The sequence below is a fragment of the Podarcis vaucheri genome (genome assembly GCF_965113315.1).
Source record: "Podarcis vaucheri genome assembly, chromosome: 1".
Taxonomy (NCBI): Eukaryota; Metazoa; Chordata; class Lepidosauria; order Squamata; family Lacertidae; genus Podarcis; species Podarcis vaucheri.
Window position 1 is genome coordinate 79977698 of NC_138759.1, and position 17905 is coordinate 79995602.

General features: G+C 46.5%; 1 long non-coding RNA gene across 1 annotated transcript; it reads left to right on the forward strand.

The window, feature by feature from the left end:
- Positions 1-7291: 7291 nt before the first annotated feature.
- LOC309528043 lies at positions 7292-11958 on the forward strand. The gene is made up of 2 exons (XR_014217485.1): positions 7292-7482; positions 8598-11958. It is a non-coding gene; the product is annotated as an uncharacterized lncRNA (long non-coding RNA).
- The last annotated feature ends 5947 nt before the right edge of the window (positions 11959-17905 follow it).

Sequence of the window (17905 nt, forward strand, 5' to 3'; positions counted from 1 at the left end):
TGAACTTTGAATTTTATTGTTATTCATGTTTTTATACTGTATTTTATGCTGCTTCTACAATTAAGTGTTTTAAATTTGTTGTTAGCTGCCCTGAGCCCAGTTTTCTGAACCAGGAAGGGCGGGGTATAAATAAAAATTTATTTATCATCATTATCATCATTAAATGGACAAGGAACCACCTATTAGAACAAAGTAAATCTGCAGAAAATGTTTTACAAACTCTTTGATTTTTAAAAGATGGTATTTCTCCTTTCTCCAGGGAAAAACTGTACAAGAACTTCTAGAGGTATAGCAGAAAATGCAGGAAGGTACAGACAGGGATAATGACCACAATTAGTAACATAATTATCAGCCTACACGTCTCTGCATTTTATTTTATTTATACTGCCCTTCATCACAAGATCTCAGGGAGGTTCACAAGATAAAAATAAGGGATAAAAACACAAACAAGCAGTTAGAACAAACACAACAAAACAATAACCCCACCTCCCACAAACACATTCAAAAGCTTTACAATTTAAAATATTTACACACACAAAACCCCCCATATGTATACCTGAAATTCAAGATAACACTTCATGTATCTGATGACATGAGTGTAATATGGGAAAGCTCACATCATAATAAAATGGCTGGTCTTTAAGTTGTCTGTCACAAGTTTCTTTGTCCACTAGAATGTAATGGGTGCTATTCCTTCCATCCTGCAGGGCAAGGGAACTTCAGCTGCCCTCAAATAGTCCTTTCTTCTCTGCGACCCATCCCCTCTGCAGGGAGGTGGGACCAATTCGGATGGTCTGCCCCCGCCACTTAATGGATCCAAATGGTTTCCAGAGAGTGGTAGGGGATGCTTTATCCCATGTTGATGGCCTTTCAGCTGATTCCCTGGTGGCTCGCTGGAATGTGGAGTTAACCAGGGCTATTGACTGTCTGGCTCCGAAGCGCCCTCTCCGATTGCATGGAGCCCGGACAGCCCCATGGTTTTCCACGGATCTGAGGGCAATGAAACAATAGTTGAGATGGCTAGAGCGCCGGTGGCGGATAACTCATTCCGAATCTGACCGGACACAGGTTAGAGCTCAACGTCGAGCCTACCAAGTGGCGATAGCGACGGCGAAGAATTTCTTCACAGCCTCTATTGCATCTGCAGAAAACAGCAGCAGGAGACTTTTTCAGGTGGTTCACAATTTAGCAGAACCACCTGCAACATCGGGGCCCAGTACGGGCCACATGTTCTCCTGCAATGATTTTGCAAAGTTTTTTGCAGATAAAATCGCTCAGATTCGGGAAGAAGTAGACTCCACTGTGGGAGCAGGGCTGGGGTGGGAGAGTGCTAGAGACCTGTCTAGTCAAGTTGTGTGGGATCAATTCCAATCTGTTACCGCCGAGGATGTGGACAGGCTGCTTGGACGAGTGAAGCCAACCAGCTGTCTCCTGGATCCTTGCCCATCCTGGCTTATAAAAGCTAGCCGGGAAGGACTGGGCGATGGGCTTTGTGGGGTGGTGAATGCTTCACTCCGTGAGGGAGCCTTCCCAGACCCGCTGAAAGAGGCGGTTATTAAACCGCTTCTTAAAAAAACATCTTTAGATGCGGCCACGATGGCCAACTATCGCCCAGTCTCAAATCTTCCATCCTTGGGCAAGGTGACTGAGCGAATGGTTGCTGAACAACTCCAGGCACGCCTGGAAGAAGCGGACCATTTGGATCCCTTCCAGTCGGGATTCAGGCCTCATCATGGGACTGAAACTGCCTTGGTCGCACTGGCTGATGATCTCCGGCGGGCTAGGGACAAAGGTGAGAGCTGTTTCCTAGTTCTGCTGGATCTCTCAGCAGCGTTTGATACCATCGACCAAAAGATCCTTCTGGACCGTCTTGAGGGGCTGGGAGCTGGGGGCACTGTCATACAGTGGTTCCGCTCCTTCCTCCTGGGTCATGTTCAGAAAGTGGTGGGGGGGATGAGTGTTCAGACCCCTGGGTTCTCACTTGTGGGGTGCCTAAGGGTTCTGTCCTCTCCCCCATGCTTTTCAACATTAACATGCAGCCGCTGGGAGAGATCATCAGGAGGTTTGGGCTGGGTGTTCATCAGTATGCAGATGATACCCAGCTCTACCTCTCTTTTAAATCAAAACCAGCGAAGGCGGTGAAGGTCCTGTGTGAGTGTCTGGAGGCGGTTGGAGGATGGATGGCGGCTAACAGATTGAGGTTGAATCCTGACAAGACAGAAGTACTGTTTTGGGGGGACAGGAGGCGGACAGGTGTGGAGGATTCCCTGGTCTTGAATGGGGTAACTGTGCCCCTGAAGGACCAGGTGCGCAGCCTGGGAGTCATTTTGGACTCACAGCTGTCCATGGAGGCACAGGTCAAATCTGTGTCCAGGGCAGCTGTTTACCAGCTCCATCTGGTATGTAGGCTGAGACCCTATCTGCCTGCGGACTGTCTCGCCAGAGTGGTGCATGCTCTGGTTATCTCCCGCTTGGACTACTGCAATGCGCTCTATGTGGGGCTACCTTTGAAGGTGACTCGGAAACTACAACTAATCCAGAATGCGGCAGCTAGACTGGTGACTGGGGGCAGCCGCCGAGACCATATAACACCGGTCTTGAAAGACCTACACTGGCTCCCAGTACGTTTCCGAGCACAATTCAAAGTGTTGGTGCTGACCTTTAAAGCCCTAAACGGCCTCGGTCCAGTATACCTGAAGGAGCGTCTCCACCCCCATCGTTCTGCCCAGACGCTGAGGTCCAGCGCCGAGGGCCTTCTGGCGGTTCCCTCATTGCGAGAAGCAAAGCTACAGGGAACCAGGCAGAAGGCCTTCTCGGTAGTGGCGCCCGCCCTGTGGAACGCCCCTCCAGCAGATGTCAAAGCAATAAACAACTACCTGACATTCAGAAGACATCTGAAGGCAGCCCTGTTCAGGGAAGTTTTTAACGTGTGATATTTTAGTGTATTTTTGGTTTCTATGGAAGCCGCCCAGAGTGGCTGGGGAGGCCCAGCCAGATGGGTGGGGTATAAATTATTATTATTATTATTATTATTATTATTATTATTATTATTATTATTTCTCACCCTCAGACCTCTCCCCTAGGCCATTCCTCTAATTGGCCCTGCTTCACACCCGATATTTTTGCCTGGCTGGAATGTGTCCTTCAACTCCTACAATGCCTCATGCTTTGCGAATAGAGGTGAGGTCAGTGGCCTACAGCATGAGAAACATTTGCATTTGTTGCTCTGCCCACTTTTGACTCTGGCCCTACCCACCCCTGGCATTTGGCCCTCAAGTCTGAAAATGGTTCCCCACCCCTGCTTTTTGGGATGCTTCTCTTCTGATACATAACTATTTGGGAGGGGCAAGTCCTTATTGGTTTCTATGGAGTTTACTCTAAGCCTCCATGTATTGCCCCATTGCTCTCAAGCATGTGGTTCAGCATGGGGCAGTAGGGACTTCACAGATCACCTAATTGTCGCAATCCAGTGGTAGCAGACACGGGTAAAGTGACCCACTGCTCATGAAAGAAACTGCACAACAACCTGTTATTGTGCCTTCAGCAGCAGCCTGGGTCTGCAAAAACCAGGAAATACTTTTCACAACACAGCTAAAACACGTATCATGTGCTAATCTTTGCCAAAATGACCACCTGAAAAAATGATTAGCCATCACCCTTGGACAAAACCAGTACCTTTTCTTTACTGGCATGTATTGGAAGACCTTGTGTACAAGTATTAAAACTGTGTAAACTCATGCAAAGGGATCTAAGTCTTTGGGGCTTAGTTACTGCAAATCCCTGCAAAAGACAATTAGCCTGAGTCTAATCTCATTTACAGTGGTTCTAAACCACTGTAATTCCATGACTTCATTGGTATTGCTCTGCATGTATGCCAGCAGCACTAGATTAACCAATGAGCTTACTACACTCCAGGAAAGGAGGTTAGTCCATGCTGTTTTGTACACGTGCTAGTCTGCTGTGTATGTAGACTAGAAATATTTTCAGCCTATCAAGTTGCCAACACCAGATAGCTTGCTCCAGTGAAATTGGCATATGAAGTAAGCAAGAAGCCACCCAAAGAAATGGAAAGCAGCAGTTTTCTAGTGCTGTTGTGGGACAGCTAGAAACACAGTTTCAAGTATTACCAAGCAAAGTTAGATGGAATACCAGAAAACATGCCTTAACTGTATGAATAGGCAGGCAACATGGAACACCAGAAAACATGCCTTAACTGTATGAATAGGCAGGCAACATGGAACACGAGAGGCAGGGAAGTTGTGAAGCATCGCAGGTTTACGGTTTTCTTTTTCTGGTTCACGTAACACCAGTGTTTGCTAAAAATCCCAAACTCTTTGAAACACTTCCTCTTGGGAGCAGAATGAATGCTCTGAAATGTACTTAATTTGGCTAATTCATTCTGGTTGCAGAACTCCACTTTCCTTGGCGCTGAATCTACATTAGATTGGCAGCCAGTATGTATGCCAGTCACATATGACATATGAAAGAAATGCTGTTTCTAAAGGCAGAAAAGGATATGTGTTAAAAGCAGCCGATTAACTGGCTCAGAGGGGCAAACATACAGCTTAAAAAGCAGTAAGCAAGTGTGGAATTAACTAAGTAATCCAGAGAGGGGGGGGGTGAATGCAAAGCAGTATATGATTAGCCCTCCCTTTTTTTTTTTGCACAGATGCTTGTCAGAGAGTAAGGGGGGGGTTGCCTAGTCCAGATGCTCCTATACCTTTCAGTTGCCTAAAAATATTTTCCCACCGCAGTTCCTACTGATAGGAGCGGCAACTGGTGGAATTTCCCCTTCTACACAATTCCTAAATTGATCTCTCTGGGGTCCTCTGAAAGCACGGCAGCTGAACGCCTCTAGGGCTCCTTCTGCCTTAGCAGTGGCTAGGATAAACCACTCACTGCTGTCTACCAGGGAAAGGGGGGCAGGAGGAGCTATGGAAAGACTCAGGGTGACTGACTGAGGATGTTTGCTGAGGGTTTATATGGGGCTGCTCATCATTAGGGGAGTGCAGGGTCCCACCAAGCACAAACACTAAGCTCTGGCAAGATGCTCCAGGTCCAACGCAAACTCTAGATGCGGAGTGGGAAGAAAGAGCAAGATAGGAAAGAACTAAATGGAGGGAGGGAGCAGCAAGTTGGGGCACTGGTGAGAGGAGAGGGAGGGAAGAAAAATGGGAAATGCGGGGGGTGGTGGAAGGCGGAGAAATGGCAAAGGAGTAAATCTGGGCAGAAGAGAGTGGGGGTAGGAGGGAGACGATTGACAGGGAAACGGTAGCAGTAAGATTAATGCCTTTTTAATTGGCATCATCCCAGTGTCCCTATTCAGCATGGCCACCCGTGCCCCATTCCTATGCAGTGAGGTAAGGGGGCAGTAGTCCGTAGCCATTCCCCTCCATGCCTGCATAAGTTGTGCACAAATCCCTTCTGCATCGTTGCTCTTTTGGCCTGAAAGCTTCCTGCCCTGCATTCCCGTCCTCTGGACTGCAGCCTCCGCCGCCGCTATAGGCTGAGTCTCTCCTCTTATGTAACACTTTTGCCACACTGTTATTTGAGGCTGAGCCGGGAGTGCAAGTGCTGAAGGCGTTCGACACGCTCCTCCCCCCAAGGATTCTTGTTCTTAGTTGACACCAATTCTGTAAATCTCATCGTAAAATTGGGGTGGGGAGTCAGAAGGAGGTTTTACAAATTACTTGGAAGGACTGCTGTAGTAGTGCATTGTCATTGCCATTTCTGCACTTTATCCTTTGCCCATACTTGATCGAGTCATAGAATTGTAAAGTTGGAAGAAACGGCCGGGGGCGGGCGGGATACTGCTAGCCTACATTTAATAAAAACAATTGTGTAATTAAGAAAAATATGTTAAACATAATCTATGTGCAAACATGTGCACGTGTTGTGTGTGCGTTCTAGGGCCATGCCACTAGATACCGTTTCTGGAATGCAAGAGGGGAGATTGCTATAATAACGTTTAGGCGTTATGTGATCAGCTAAGAGACCTCAATTGTCATGCAAGTCTTTTGCCCCAACTCCTGCACAAAGTGCCATGCAGTTCATAAAAGGTCACATTGTACTAAAAGTCCACCCTTGAGAATTCCTGCAAACCTAGAATTCCCGCAGTGGAAGATGATGAAACAGCATCTCAAAATCGCATCAAGGTAGACATAACGGGGCTTGAAAGCAATACATTCAGATGCCCCTTCATGTGTTCTGTGCATCACTTAAGAAAAATTCAAATGCACCTCTCCGACTATGGTTCTACACACTTTTTTAAAAAGAAAAAAACTACGAAAGTGTCCGAAAGGAGCCATGCAATCCATGGACGCCAAGGAGCCCAACTTGAAGTACGAGGCTCAGGTGCACAAATGCCTTCGATTTGCACCACCACCACCCCAGGCAGCGTGCAAGATTTGTAGCGTTTGCCGCACAGACTTGAATGTACTGTTCCCGTGCTAAAGATAAACCAGATCCCTTGGGCTTTTTGCACGCACACAAACACGCACACGCGCGCGCATCCTTTAAAGAAGCAAATGAGGTAAAAGAGCAGGGCGGGGTTTCCTTCGCTCCGTCTACCTTTTTGGAGAGGTGGAGGGGGGGGGGATAGAGCAGGAGCGGCCGGGCTGCGCTCGAAAGAGCCTTTGAGGACAGCGCGCGCCAGCTGCAAACAGCAGCTGCCTCGGCGGCCGCGCGGGGAAACATCTCGCGGCGCGCGCCCGCCCCTGCCGGCACCGCGCGCCGCTTGGGACCCGGCCTTCTGCCGCTTCTGCGCTTGCTACGTGCGCACTGACACTGTCCTCATGGCAAAGCCCAGGCTGGGCTGTACCACTCGGCGCCCCCGAGGAGGGGAGGGGCGGCCGAGGGGAGCCGAACCGCGCCAACTGAGAAAGGCGGCGGACGCGACGCCACGGGCTCGACCCCGCCCGGCCCTTTCGCCAGCCGCGTTCCTGGAAAGGAGCCTGGCCGGCGGCAACCATTGCGGGAAAGGGAGCGGGGGGGAGGGAGGCGGGCGGGCGGGAGGAGAGCGGCATCGACGCTCGGGCAAGTACAGTTGGTTCCTCCCTAAAGTAAGGACGTGCAGAACCGAACGCGCCGCACCCCGCGCTGTAACTCCCGGGGCAGGGCGAAGGAGGGAGCTGCCTAGCCCCGCGCGAGGAGGGGGTCTCCGCCGATTGGCGGGCGCGGCGGGAGGCGTGGCTGGCCGGCAGCCGGGCGCAGCCTCCATTGGCGGACCCGCCGCGCGACGTCACCAGCCTCGATTTGCATGTAGCCAGGGCGGGGTAGGGGAGCGAAAGAGAAGGCAGGTTGCGCGGCAGCGGCGTGGGCTGGGTAGCGCAGCGCAACGCCGGGAAGGAGAAGTTTCCGCTGCTGCTGCTGCCTCTGCTTCGCTCGCGCTCTCCCTCCTGCCTGTGGAAAGTGGGCAGCGCAGGCTGCCGAAAGGAGCCGGGTGGAAAGTGCCCGAGGAGAGGCGGCGCCTGCGAAGTTCAGGTAAGTGGGGTAACTAGGGAGGGAGGTGGGTGCTGGGGCTTCGGGGTAGGGCTTGGTTTCCGGCTGGGTGTTTTAAGGTTGGGCGCAGTTAAGGGAAAGCATTTTTAAAAAGTGGGGGGGGGACAGCATTTCTTGGTTTCACTTTCAGCGTGCGGCATAGAGCATCCCCCCCCCCTTTCCCGGCCAAGTCAATTAAAAGGCGCATCCGTGCTCAGGGAAGAATTTAAGTCGTCAAAGCCAAGTTCGCCGAGGAACGAACGGAAGCAAGTTCGTACCAGGTCATTGACAGTCCTCGATTCCCCCCCCCCCCAAGCTCTGGGAAAGGGCTCTGAACTTCCATTTAACTTTTTTCCTCCCCTTCTTAATATTATTTCGAAACGCTTCGTTGCCTAATGAAATTGCAGCTGATCCATTGAGGAGGAAAGAAGCAGTTTCACTTTTGTCGCAAATTAGCCGGTCGATTAATTGGTCGGGCAGGTTTCCACACTCGCTCCGCTTCAGGGTGTGCAAGGAAAGGAATGGGGCTTCTTGCTTCGTTTTGGTTTGCGATCAGTATAACTTGATTCTGAGCAGACTTGCAAAAAGGGGTTGCGCTGTTCGGTTGCCTGTGCTTGTATAAACACCAAGTGGGGTGGCGGAGGATGTCATTCATATCCAGTTAAGTCAGTGGGTAAAAGTGGCGGCGGGGAATTGTCCTCCAGGTGGAAACGGAACTTCCTTATTGCTCCAACTTCTACAGCAAGATCTCTTCCTTTCTTTTCTGTGAATTAGCTGGGGGCTCTGAATCCACTTTTCACTGGACTGACCTGTTTCTTCCAAGTTGACATGATGTTTTGTGTTGGGAAAGTGCAGTACAGAATTAAGCAAAAAGTGGCCAAAGGGAGAGACTTCAAAACGCCTGCAGCTGACGCCTTGTCCTGTGTTGTAGAAAGTCCCTCTGGTGTGGTCTGCGTCTGTCTTGCACATGTTGGAATGGCCCAGGGGTGTTGAAACAGAAGCTTTCTGGGCTTATTTTTGTATGTGTTGAAATATGGGAAGTAGTGTGGCCGAACATATTGGGTCTTGGGGAGTGCTGGTGGTGACTCTGCTGCTGATCTATTTCTTGTGTATTTCAGATCCCTGTTGGTAGGGGCAGGGGTGGTGGTAGTGGGGTGTCTGTTGCTGACATCTTAGAAGAGCCAGCCAGCCTGTGGTTGGTCTAATTCTCCAGAAGCAGGTGAGCCACTGACTAACGCACATTGTGCTGCTAGTGCCCCCACTGTGCGTGTGACAGCGGCTAACCTGCTTTTCGGGCATCACTATGTCTCCTTCTGCTACCTCCTGCCCCTTCCCCAAGAAGAAACAACGCATTGGAGCCTGGTGACTTCTTCCAGCCTGAATGCAGTTGGAGAAAAGACTCCTTCAAGAGCTGGACATCGACCACTAACAAGCTTGCACGTCCATGGTTGTTGCAGAAGAGCAGAGTTGATGTGTGCACACTCATGGGCATGTATGTTCCTTCCTTTGAGGATGTATGGAAGACTCAAAATAAAATGTGTTGGATGTGCTATTAAATAGGTTGTGCTTTCCCTCGGGAAGGCGTGCAATTGGCAAAGACTACTTGGCTTGGACTCTCTTGGGTTTTCCCATAAAATTAATGAAGTGGAATGCATACAGAATGAAGCAGAGAGCTGTGTGGGTAAATGTATGATGGTCAGTCTAAGGGATTGAACACCCTTGCCAAAATAAAATAAAATTATACACTTCTAAAAAGTTGCTTAGTGGAGATTGTACTGAATCAAAGAATCTTCCTCCTGTCACGGTATAGTAATGAGTGAGTGAGTGAGTCAGGCAGTTGAGAAATTACAAGTGTGAGGGGCGCTCTCTGATCTTCTGAGCATCATTTGCAACCATTCTCCCCTCTTCCTCTGAGGTCTTTGTGGTTTCTTTCTCCTTTCTCCGCTTACTTGTCCTGTAGGTGCAGATTAGGACAGGACAAGGGGTTAAGCAATGGCCTGTAATCTCAGACACATGGACCACTTAAAAGTCCTTGGCACATGAGACCACCGCATTGCTGAAGCTGATCTGATCTAGGTCAGATGGATGAGTGACCCTCTCCCACAGAGCTATCTGTGTGCCACCTTGAATTCCATAATGGACGAAAGGCAGGATATAAATGTAGGAAAACAAACACTTACAAGCCTCTCTCCTGCATGAAAGGCAGAAATGCAGTTTTATGTGCGCTGTCAGGGTTTTAAACTGATTGGTCATGCAGGAAAGTATATTTACAACTGCATTTCAGGCTTCTTTCATTTTCATGAAACCTGCGAAGAGGTTTTCTACCTGAAGTGCTTTTTTTTGTTTTTCAGTCTGCCATTTCACATTTTTTACATTTTCCCTGCAGAAAAGTGATGGGAGGAAAAGCTTTTTCAATTTCACCAATATTGGGAACAGCTTCACCCACTCTTCCTTTCCCTGCTACTCCATAGCTGCTGCTGCTTCAAGAAAATAAGAGGGGAGTTTCCTCTTCAAAAGGGCATGGGGGATGCACACAGTGATTCCCCCCCTCCCGCCGGAAACTGTCAAGGCCCTGTTTCTCTGGAGAGCAGAGAAAAGGACAGTAAAGAAAATAGTTGAGCAAGCTAGGAGGATATCTGTGGGGTTGCATCATAGTCTAAACACAGAGCAAGGTGGAGTAGGCAAATGCCCTTGGGGGGTGTCTTCTCCCACGGCACCTGGGATGGTTAAGGTATAACATTTAAAGAGGTGAAAACACAACCTGTGAATAATGAAAATGTGGCATTAACAGGTGACTATCATTTTACCATTTGTGTCCAGTAGAAGGAATCTAGGATGGCCAAGTTATTACTTTTTTATGTCTGGCTATGAAATAATTTTGCTTGAAGGAATGGTTAAAATTTTCTTGTAGGTCATTCTGTTCATGATGTAAAAACTGCCAGATTACCGTGGTTTTGTATCACTTCTGTTGGTTCTGTCTAACACTAGTTTTATGTGCAATGTTGTACAATTATTATTCCATTCCTCCTAATCACAATCTTATTAAGCAGGTCATTGCGCTCCTGCTGCCCAACCAAAATTGTGAGGGAGATACTCTTGGCAGTGATACTTAAGGAATCCATGGTGACAACTGGAATTTGGACCCAAATTTCCCTAGGTAGTCAAGCAATCCACTGTGTTGCATTGGCTCATTGTTCAGATGTGTTTATTTTCACAGTGAGGTTCCAGGAAAATGAAGGTGTAGTTACTGACAAAGCAGTATGCAAACACTAAAGGAGATGCTATATATGCCTCCCCAGCTACACAAATGTGGGACCATGAAACTGCTTCAAATATTAATTGTTGTACTAGCCCAAAGAGCTATGGTAGTGCTCAATGTCTTGCTAGCATGATTTGTGGAATGTGTGTTGCCAAAATATATATGATTTCCTTGCATATACTTTGCAGCTTCTGATTGTAACACAGATCTGCCTGGCCTCTGTAGGGTGGTTAAAAACATAGTTGCCTTAATCTAATTCCAATGCCCAGACAGAAAGGAAAGTGATGCTGACAGCTGTTGGTTGATTAATGTTCTTAGGTTGTCTTTGGTTTGTGTGCTGTGCTCCTCCAGACTCTGGGAGTGCTCCAGTACACCTTACAATGTACACCTCATTGCAGTTCACTGGGTGTCTTTTTCATCAGAGAGGTTGTGAACTAAGTAAGCTAGAGGGAATTTCCTAGAGAGATGTGTCTTCTGCAGTACCAACAACATAGATGAAATGGCCAGCTTTGCTTGTTACCAATTCCCTTGACGACAACACATATACTTCTGTCTTATAGGCAGGCAGGCACACTCATCCAGGCATGCTCCTCAGTTGATATACTGGAAGATCAAATAGCATGTGTGAATGAGCAATCGAAGACATGAAATAATTTTATCACCTCATTTTAAAAGAAGTCAGTGGAACTGGTTTACATATTCAGCTGTGAGTAATCAAGTGATGTATGTGAATGTGAGAACCAGCTTTAGTGATGAAACCTGGAGAAATATTCATTATGTATTAATGTGATTCTCTAAATGAAAGTGGATGACTTCTTCGAACAGAACGGATCCATTAGCCACCAACAATCAACTTACCTACAGTTTGTTGTTCGTTCTCAACTTTACAACTGTGTGTAAATTACCTATACGATACTGCTCAAAATAAGCAAGATTTTATATAGCATCACATTCACTATAAGGAAGATTTACTTTTTTCAGGGTACCCCACCAGTAAATTTCCCATTGCAGTGGCTCATGAACTCGTATGCTTATCTGTAAAATGGGAATAATTATGACCTAATGCAGGTTTGTGGCAAGGCTGAATAAGAGTTTGTAAAGCATTATATAACATAAGAAATTCATCATGTAATCTACTGGAAGGTTGTTGGCATTGGCAAATATTATTTGTCACTTCATCTTTGTCTTATTGTTAAATCAGTAAAAATTTGCAACCAAAATGTGTGTGTGTGTTACTTTTGGGATGGAAATATGCTTTACTATGAGCCACATTTGATAATCCTCAGTTACTGAAAATGAGGAGGGGATCTAATTTCATCTTCTTTTATAACCTCACTTTACCATCCAAGTCACTGCATTTATACTCCCCTTTCGTTGTGACTTCATTTGCCATTTAGCTAACCTGTAGATATGTACAGGAACAATAAGAAATATTAGTATCCTCATCAAGACTATGGACTCTAGAGATCTCAAGAGGACCTTTAATTCTAAACAATGCAAACAGTGCACATTTCTGATGAGAAAAATCAATTTATTTGTTGTGAACCCCGCTCCCCGCAACATAAGGCATGGATCTTAAATGGTAACTTTCAGGTATTTCTGTTTTGATGAAGAATGTTATGAGTTAAAAGTCAAATTATCTTAATTCTTGTTTTGCTACATACATACTGAGAATTGAGATCCATGGTCATGCATGATTAAAGCATGTAGCTATGAAAGCAAAGATACCAGAATTCAAATGCAGGCTACTTAAGCAAAGTATGAAGGCTCTGCATTAAAAAAATAATAAAAAAATGTAAGATCAGACGCTCAAGTGGTGTAAAGTTTTGCTAAATATAAAATAACCAAGCACGTAGGAGGACACGTCTTGCTTACACAGCCAGCATAACTTCTCCAAGGGCAAGTCCTGTCTCACAACCTATAAGTTATTTGGGAGTTTTAAGTATACTGATAGTTGTTTCAGCTTGCAGAGTATACTTGGACTTCCAAAAAGACTCCTGGGTTAAGCTTAGTTGTGTAAAAAGATGAGAGGTCCTGTGATTCAAGGGGATGGAGCAATTCCCTATGAGGAAAGCATTCAGGACCTTTTAGAGAAAAGGCAAGGAAGTGGTGACTTGCATGCATGCATGCAAGGAATTGTGCGTGGCTTGGAAAAGTGCATGAAGAAAAGTCTGCCTCCTCAACACTCTAGAACTCGGGGATATCTCATGAATTGGAATTTTGGAAGGTTCAGGACAGATGATAGTACCTCTCCAAGCATTGATGGCCCTCTACTTGGATGGCTTTAAAAGAAGATTAGACAAATTCATGGAGATAAGGCTATCAATGGCTACTAGCTACAATGGCTGTGCTCTGCCTCTAGTGTCTGAGGCAGTAAAGTTCTGAATACCAGGAGTCAGAAGCCATAGGAGGGAAGAGTGCTCTTGTGCCCGGCTCCTGCTTGCTGGTTTCCCACAGGCATCTGGTTGGCCACCGTGAGAACGGGATACTGGATGCATTGGCCTGACCCTTCAGGCTGTTATGTTCTGATGCATAACACTATTCAATTGGAGAAATAGGCATGATGGTACTGTAGTGCTGTAAGCATTGCCAGTGAAGGCCGTTTAACTTCTTAAGAATTCTTTTGACTAAGATATAGTGGTACCTCGGGTTAAGAACTTAATTCGTTCTGGAGGTCCGTTCTTAACCTGAAACTGTTCCTAACCTGAGGTACCACTTTAGCTAATGGGGCCTCCCGCTGCCAGCGCTGTGCGGTTTCTGTTCTCACCCTGAAGCAAAGTTCTTAACCCGAGGTACTATTTCTGGGTTAGTGGAGTCTGTAACCTGAGCTACCACTGTACTCTGATGTATTATTATAATTCCTTTTGGAGAAGGCAGGTTGAGACACCCGTCCCTGCTCCTAATGTGCGCCAGAGTGTCTTGACTATGTCAGTGGGATCCTAGAAGAATGTAAATAGCATTTGGGGCTGAGAGCAGTATGTTTCTGAAGCACCGGAAGAGCACATGTTACTTTCACATCAATGTTAGCAGAGGCTTACATAATGCTTCTTAAAATCAGTTGGCAGGAAATTCCACTGGGATAGAGAACTTGCTCATCCAGAAACAGTCAGAATCTTTTGATACAGAACAAGAGCCACTGAAAAAATAATAAGGCGAATCCTAAACTCTTGTCTCCCTGCTATTAAGTGTCTCTTGCATAGGATATGTGCCCTTCTGGATTTGTTGGGTTTTGAAGTTACACTGCTTGACTCATTTGCAGTACCCTAAGCATGAGACTATTTGAGAGCAGCTTTGCTTATCTGGATGGCCTGGTGTGTGTGGGTGTGTTGACACAAGGCAGCGGCAGAGATAACAGGCTTGTATTGTGTGTTACTGAGTCTTACTTCCCTGATTGAAATGCTCTTGTTTAACTTGCTTGCAAGCCATCTGCCCGAAGATGATGAGCCCCCTTGGCTAAAGCAGACCCTTCTAGTATATATAAAAAAACTCCTGTTTGCACATCACCTGGAAAGGCGTTGGAGTCAGCCAGGTCTCTTCCTGTACTTTAGACCTTGGATTTATGTAACAGGCAATTCCTGAAAGAAGACTTGGGAAAGCTGGCTGCAAGAAACCCAACATGCTACATAGTCTACCTTTTGGTTTGTCCTACATTACAAGGGAAGGCCAAGACACACATTCTTGGCCAGGGGTGGGCGCTCTTTGGTCTTCCAGATGTTGTGGGACTACAACACCCATCATCCCTGCTGGCTGGCTGAGGCTGATGGAAGGCCAACAGCACCTGGAGGGCCACAGATTCTCCTTTGATTGTGGCCTCAATTTTGACTCAGTATTTTGAGTTCTGGACCTTGCAGAAATGGCAGGTATGTAATACATGGAGGTGCCCAGCTGGCGAGGGAGGAGGATTAAGCTGGGTGAGTTGGGAAAGAACTTGTTTCTGCTCTTGAACTTCCATTATCAAATATTTCTAGCTGCTGCAGGAAGAGCAAACTGGCCACCTCCACAGAAAGAGCAGGCAACATCAGACAACCACCACACTTTATAGCATGCTTGTTCTCTGTAGGGTTCTTCTCTGCCATTGGCTAGATTTCCCTCTGTTATGTGTAGGGAGAGTTGTTGGCCCTCTCTTCCCCACCCCGCCATATCTCCACATTTTGTTTAGTAATGCTGGCATAATGCATTGCTCACTACTTCCATGAAATGCGCAGCTTGCTGCATTGTTTACTAGGAAAGCATCGAGCGCAATAGAAAGTGACTCTGAAGTCTGCTTGAATCTGAAATAAGCTTACCAATCCTGCTAGGAACTGATGTTTGCCATCTTAAAAAACAAAACAAAAACAACCACACTGGTGACCTTACCCCTCTGGTATGACTTCATCAGCTATTGGAAATACAACATATCCACCCATATGATGTTGCTGCTCAACTGTTCTTTGTCTAGCTGGCGGGGGGGGGGGGGATGCCTGATGATGCCCACAAAGAGATGATTTGAAATCCCAACTTGGACTATGAAAGTTAAATTCTACTCTGTGTAAAGAGAGCAGCCCTTTGATTGTTCATTAAAAAAATAATTATTTGAATAAGGAATGGCTTTTGAAGAGGAGACACCCCCCTCCATTCCCCATACTCCCTCCTTCACATACATAAAAATGTCCTCAGGCTCCATCTGTGTTCTTCCTGGTATCTTTAGGGCAGCACAGAAGCTAAAATCAGATGCTGACTCTGTACAAATTATTACGCTTGTAGCATGAGGGAATCCAGTTATGAAAGCAGAAGTAAACTCACCTCCTGCTTTGGCCATGATTCCTTCCGAAGCAACCCGTCGGGGGCAAGTTCGTGGCTGCACCCTGCTGTCAGCAAACAGCATCCTTACATGCTTTTGTGAATAAATCTTGGTTCATTCCCAAAAGAGATTTAGGTAAGATTTAGGGGCGGCAAAAACAAAGCAAAAATAAAATAATAAACAAAATGGCCTCTAGCCATTACCCCAACTTGGAAACCTCCAGATGTTTTGGAGTATGGCTCCCGTTAATCCTGACCAATGGTTGTGGTGCTGAGGGCTGATGGGGATTGGAGTCCAAAAACCACCGGAGGGGACCACATTGCTGGGCATGGAGTTAATTGACCACTGTGAAGCAAGTATGGTGACGGGGAGAGGAGCCACGAGAGGTGTCCTTCCTGACCACTTGCAGTTGCCAACCCAGTTTCCTTTACACAAGGGTTCTTCTAGAATGCTGCAGCAGCCTTTGTACTTCCTGCTCACAAGGTTTGGGAAGTTAAAGCTTGTCAGAATGGGCAATGTAGCTCACAGTTCTTGGTCAAGATATATCCGTCCCCCATCCAAGGATGTCATCTTTTTGTCCAGACGTCATGTATCCCAGAGGATGTATTTAGATGCCAGCTAGCTGTATGCATGATTATTTCCAGGTATGGCTGGTCAAGTGGGATCAAAATGTCTCACAGGGAAGACTTGCACATGGATTTTGCACAAGATATATATGCAGCAATGACTGCATATATAAATAGTTATTCGTTAAATAACTATGAGGTTGAATTCTCAAATATGAAGGAAGCAGAACTATCTCAAACTGGAAATTGTGGGTGTTAAAACTGTGAGGAAAATAATGGGAATGATTTTCCAGAGCATAGTCCATTTGAATCCTAACAGAAAAGGAATGATACAAGGCTTTGTCATAGTTATGTGGTTGTAAATACCTATTTTACCATTGAGTTTCCAGGATGAAGAAAAGTATTAATCTGATGTTGCTTAGTAGGGTCTTCACAAATCTAGGGCAGGATTTTGGGGGAATTGTGTTGCTTCAGTGCTGAGTTCCAAACAGGCGGACTGTTGCTTTTCCTGAACAAATTTCCATACTAGGAGGCAAGTGGCAAGCCCCATCCCTCTTAGGAACTGTGTGACAGAAGTAGAAAGCTTGAAGCCTAATCGTTCTGTAGCACTAGGCCTTTCTCGTTTTTGCCTGAGCATTCATCCCAATACTTGGCCCAGTGTAGAAAGATGGCGGGGGCGAGGCAAGTTTACCAATAACATTCGCTAAAAGCAATGACTTGTAGGGGCTCTTGTGGAGTCTTGTCTCCTTTTCCTTGTGATCAGTAGCACTGAAAAGCCAAGGGCATTCTGCTCATGTCTAACCCAAAGCACCCTAGCTCCTTAGCCTCAGTCAGTTAAATCCTCTGCCTTACCAGGCTTTGAAATTTTAATCTGCGATTTGCAAGTTGCTTAAACAAGAATGGATTGGAGCTGCTGGTCCTCTGACCCGTTAATTAGACTCCGGCTTCTACTGAAGTCACATATTTTGACCAAGAGGCAAAGTGGAGAGGAGAGGCCTGTATTATGGGAAGTTCTGAACACCCGTAGAACTTTTTCAAATGTTGTCAATGGCTTGTTCCATTGGGGTTTCTGGAATCAACAATGGATGGAAACTAAGGATGAGCGCATCATGGACTGCAAGTAAAGTGTTGCGCTGGAACACCTCGACTTCGGCTGCTGTGGCCGATGCCCACATGGAGAAGCACAGTTGGGCTTGCTGCCACAGAATACCTCAGGAAGGAGCCAGCTGAGGCACTCAGGGCTCAGAATCTTGCTCAAGCCCTTCCTCCTCACGATCTCCTCTTCATTTTCCACACCATGCTTAAGTAATAGTTTGTTGTACGGTGGCCAGCAATTCCTTCCCGCTGCTCTGTAGTGGTTGGGAGGGGGGGGGACGGGACCAGAAGCATCTCCAGTGTAGTGAGGAGGCTTCTCCTGTCAGGCATAAAACTTTAATCAGAAACAACCAGCAGCCTTGAAATGGGAACAGAAAGCTGCAGAAGTCAAATCATCAATAAAATATTAAATGGCAGAAATGTATTATTGACGCCACCTCTGCGCAAAGCTCACCCCCCCTTTAAAAACCACACCCAAAGGAGGAATGTTGAACATGGAAATGGTCTGCCTTTTTTGTCATAGATGCGCAGATGCTTTTAAATGAGAGCATATGCCCAGCGTTCATTGGCTTTCAGGAATAATAACCATCCATCTAGCCTGCTACTGGTGTGATGAAGTGAGAGCAAGAGATTTGCGAGGCTCACCAGCTAAGGAAAGCTCTTTAACTTGACTGGTGGCATGTCACAAGAAGTACAGCTTCCTCTTTACATAAATAGCAGAGCAGA